Source organism: Anopheles nili, assembly GCF_943737925.1.
Source record: "Anopheles nili chromosome X unlocalized genomic scaffold, idAnoNiliSN_F5_01 X_unloc_5, whole genome shotgun sequence".
Taxonomy (NCBI): domain Eukaryota; kingdom Metazoa; phylum Arthropoda; class Insecta; order Diptera; family Culicidae; genus Anopheles; species Anopheles nili.
The window spans coordinates 47,501-52,500 of NW_026525511.1; positions in this window are offsets into that span (position 1 = coordinate 47,501).

Genomic DNA, 5,000 nt, shown 5'->3' on the forward strand with positions numbered 1-5,000 from the left:
ACCGGCTGGTCGGTAGAGCGATTCCCAACACCCCATAGACACCGCAATGGGTGAAAATCGGCTAAGTCCCAATATGTACCTTCAGAGGGGCATATCTCGAAAACTTCTCGTCAGATCGGGGCCAAATTCACAGAGAAGACACATTTCGAGGAGTTGTTTCGGATGAGCGATAGTGGTTTTTGGGTGAAAATGTACCCCTAAACCTTGTACAGAGAGGACCCCTTCCGTAGAGCAAAATCCTGAAGGTCGGGGTCGCGCAAGGGTCGACATGGGTCGAGGTGGACTATCATGCGAAACCACTTTTTTCGGTCCCTACGGTGCCCCTAGATGATGAAAAGTACAATCCGAGGTTGATTACGAACACTTTTGTGCACCCCCTTCCGTAGAGCAAAATCCTGAAGGTCGGGGTTGCGCACAAGTAGACCCCCTTCCGTAGAGCAAAATCCTGAAGGTCGGGGTCGCGCAAGGGTCGACATGGGTCGAGGTGGACTATCATGCGAAACCACTTTTTTCGGTCCCTACGGTGCCCCTAGATGATGAAAAGTACAATCCGAGGTTGATTACGAACACTTTTGTGCACCCCCTTCCGTAGAGCAAAATCCTGAAGGTCGGGGTCGCATAAGTGTGCACCCCCTTCCGTAGAGCAAAATCCTGAAGGTCGGGGTCGCGCAAGGGTCGACATGGGTCGAGGTGGACTATCATGCGAAACCACTTTTTTCGGTCCCTACGGTGCCCCTAGATGATGAAAAGTACAATCCGAGGTTGATTACGAACACTTTTGTGCACCCCCTTCCGTAGAGCAAAATCCTGAAGGTCGGGGTTGCGCACAAGTCGACCCCCTTCCGTAGAGCAAAATCCTGAAGGTCGGGGTCGCGCAAGGGTCGACATGGGTCGAGGTGGACTATCATGCGAAACCACTTTTTTCGGTCCCTACGGTGCCCCTAGATGATGAAAAGTACAATCCGAGGTTGATTACGAACACTTTTGTGCACCCCCTTCCGTAGAGCAAAATCCTGAAGGTCGGGGTTGCGCACAAGTAGACCCCCTTCCGTAGAGCAAAATCCTGAAGGTCGGGGTCGCGCAAGGGTCGACATGGGTCGAGGTGGACTATCATGCGAAACCACTTTTTTCGGTCCCTACGGTGCCCCTAGATGATGAAAAGTACAATCCGAGGTTGATTACGAACACTTTTGTGCACCCCCTTCCGTAGAGCAAAATCCTGAAGGTCGGGGTTGCGCACAAGTCGACCCCCTGCCGTAGAGCAAAATCCTGAAGGTCGGGGTCGCGCAAGGGTCGACATGGGTCGAGGTGGACTATCATGCGAAACCACTTTTTTCGGTCCCTACGGTGCCCCTAGATGATGAAAAGTACAATCCGAGGTTGATTACGAACACTTTTGTGCACCCCCTTCCGTAGAGCAAAATCCTGAAGGTCGGGGTTGCGCACAAGTAGACCCCCTTCCGTAGAGCAAAATCCTGTAGGTCGGGGTCGCGCAAGGGTCAACATGGGTCGAGGTGGACTATCATGCGAAACCACTTTTTTCGGTCCCTACGGTGCCCCTAGATGATGAAAAGTACAATCCGAGGTTGATTACGAACACTTTTGTGCACCCCCTTCCGTAGAGCAAAATCCTGAAGGTCGGGGTTGCGCACAAGTAGACCCCCTTCCGTAGAGCAAAATCCTGAAGGTCGGGGTCGCGCAAGGGTCGACATGGGTCGAGGTGGACTATCATGCGAAACCACTTTTTTCGGTCCCTACGGTGCCCCTAGATGATGAAAAGTACAATCCGAGGATGATTACGAACACTTTTGTGCACCCCCGAAAATGGCCAAAATCCTGAAGGTCGGGTTCTCGGGGCGGTCGAGGCCCTCTGACGTGCACGAAAAGTCGGTACCCACGCCGAGCTTCAGAATTTGGTCTCCAGAGACTAAGTCCCAACCGAAACTGGCAACCCACAAATGTGTACCAAGGAGTGGTCGGATCTAGTTACAGTGTTCGAGAGTATTGACGAGGATGGTTATACGCAACTTTTTGCTAAAGGTGTCCAAGACCGTCAGACCCTTACTTACGGAGATATAAGACACGTGCGTGGTTGCTCGTGCCGAGCTTCAGAAATGTTGCTCCAGAGACTAAGTCCCAGAAAACCTTCGGACCCCAAAAACTCCCAGAAGGAGTCGTCGGATCGTTTCGCGATGTTCTAGTGAAATGTTCAACTCGACGGAATGCAAGTTTTACCTCAAGGGGTCCAAGACCGTCAGACGCTTAGGTACGGAGATACGGGCATGGGTCGGTTTTCCCCATACAAAATACCCCATGGCAAACTGCAAAACCCCAAAACAGGTCGAAGGAGTGGTCGGATCGTTTCGTGGTGTTCTAGTGAAATGTTCCATTCGATAGGGCGCAACTTTTTGCTAAAGGTGTCCAAGACCGTCAGACCCTTACTTACGGAGATGTAAGACACGTGCGTGGTTGCTCGTGCCGAGCTTCAGAAATGTTGCTCCAGAGACTAAGTCCCAGAAAACCTTCGGACCCCAAAAACTCCCAGAAGGAGTCGTCGGATCGTTTCGCGATGTTCTAGTGAAATGTTCAACTCGACGGAATGCAAGTTTTACCTCAAGGGGTCCAAGACCGTCAGACGCTTAGGTACGGAGATACGGGCATGGGTCGGTTTTCCCCATACAAAATACCCCATGGCAAACTGCAAAACCCCAAAACAGGTCGAAGGAGTGGTCGGATCGTTTCGTGGTGTTCTAGTGAAATGTTCCATTCGATAGGGCGCAACTTTTTGCTAAAGGCGTCCAAGACCGTCAGACCCTTACTTACGGAGATATAAGACACGTGCGTGGTTGCTCGTGCCGAGCTTCAGAAATGTTGCTCCAGAGACTAAGTCCCAGAAAACCTTCCGACCCCAAAAACTCCCAGAAGGAGTCGTCGGATCGTTTCGCGATGTTCTAGTGAAATGTTCAGCTCGACGAAATGCAACTTTTACCTAAAGGGGTCCAAGACCGTCAGACGCTTAGGTACGTAGATACGGGCATGGGTCGGTTTTCCCCATACAAAATACCCCATGGAAAACTGCAAAACCCAAAAACAGGTCGAAGGAGTGGTCGGATCGTTTCGTGGTGTTCTAGTGAAATGTTCCATTCGATAGGGCGCAACTTTTTGCTAAAGGTGTCAAAGACCGTCAGACACTTACTTACGGAGATATAAGACACGTGCGTGGTTGCTCGTGCCGAGCTTCAGAAATGTTGCTCCAGAGACTAAGTCCCAGAAAACCTTCCGACCCCAAAAACTCCCAGAAGGAGTCGTCGGATCGTTTCGCGATGTTCTAGTGAAATGTTCAGCTCGACGAAATGCAACTTTTACCTAAAGGGGTCCAAGACCGTCAGACGCTTAGGTACGGAGATACGGGCATGGGTCGGTTTTCCCCATACAAAATACCCCATGGAAAACTGCAAAACCCCAAAACAGGTCGAAGGAGTGGTCGGATCGTTTCGTGGTGTTCTAGTGAAATGTTCCATTCGATAGGGCGCAACTTTTTGCTAAAGGTGTCCAAGACCGTCAGACCCTTACTTACGGAGATATAAGACACGTGCGTGGTTGCTCGTGCCGAGCTTCAGAAATGTTGCTCCAGAGACTAAGTCCCAGAAAACCTTCGGACCCCAAAAACTCCCAGAAGGAGTCGTCGGATCGTTTCGCGATGTTCTAGTGAAATGTTCAGCTCGACGAAATGCAACTTTTACCTAAAGGGGTTCAAGACCGTCAGACGCTTAGGTACGGAGATACGGGCATGGGTCGGTTTTCCCCATACAAAATACCCCATGGAAAACTGCAAAACCCCAAAACAGGTCGAAGGAGTGGTCGGATCGTTTCGTGGTGTTCTAGTGAAATGTTCCATTCGATAAGACGCAACTTTTTGCTAAAGGTGTCCAAGACCGTCAGACACTTACTTACGGAGATATAAGACACGTGCGTGGTTGCCCGTGCCGAGCTTCAGAAATGTTGCTCCAGAGACTAAGTCCCAGAAAACCTTCCGACCCCAAAAACTCCCAGAAGGAGTCGTCGGATCGTTTCGCGATGTTCTAGTGAAATGTTCAGCTCGACGAAATGCAACTTTTACCTAAAGGGGTCCAAGACCGTCAGACGCTTAGGTACGGAGATACGGGCATGGGTCGGTTTTCCCCATACAAAATACCCCATGGAAAACTGCAAAACCCAAAAACAGGTCGAAGGAGTGGTCGGATCGTTTCGTGGTGTTCTAGTGAAATGTTCCATTCGATAGGGCGCAACTTTTTGCTAAAGGTGTCCAAGACCGTCAGACCCTTACTTACGGAGATATAAGACACGTGCGTGGTTGCTCGTGCCGAGCTTCAGAAATGTTGCTCCAGAGACTAAGTCCCAGAAAACCTTCCGACCCCAAAAACTCCCAGAAGGAGTCGTCGGATCGTTTCGCGATGTTCTAGTGAAATGTTCAGCTCGACGGAATGCAACTTTTACCTAAAGGGGTCCAAGACCGTCAGACGCTTAGGTACGGAGATACGGGCATGGGTCGGTTTTCCCCATACAAAATACCCCATGGAAAACTGCAAAACCCCAAAACAGGTCAAAGGAGTGGTCGGATCGTTTCGTGGTGTTCTAGTGAAATGTTCCATTCGATAGGGCGCAACTTTTTGCTAAAGGTGTCCAAGACCGTCAGACACTTACTTACGGAGATATAAGACACGTGCGTGGTTGCTCGTGCCGAGCTTCAGAAATGTTGCTCCAGAGACTAAGTCCCAGAAAACCTTCGGACCCCAAAAACTCCCAGAAGGAGTCGTCGGATCATTTCGCGATGTTCTAGTGAAATGTTCAGCTCGACGGAATGCAACTTTTACCTAAAGGGGTCCAAGACCGTCAGACGCTTAGGTACGGAGGTACGGGCATGGGTCGGTTTTCCCCATACAAAATACCCCATGGAAAACTGCAAAACCCCAAAACAGGTCGAAGGAGTGGTCGGATCG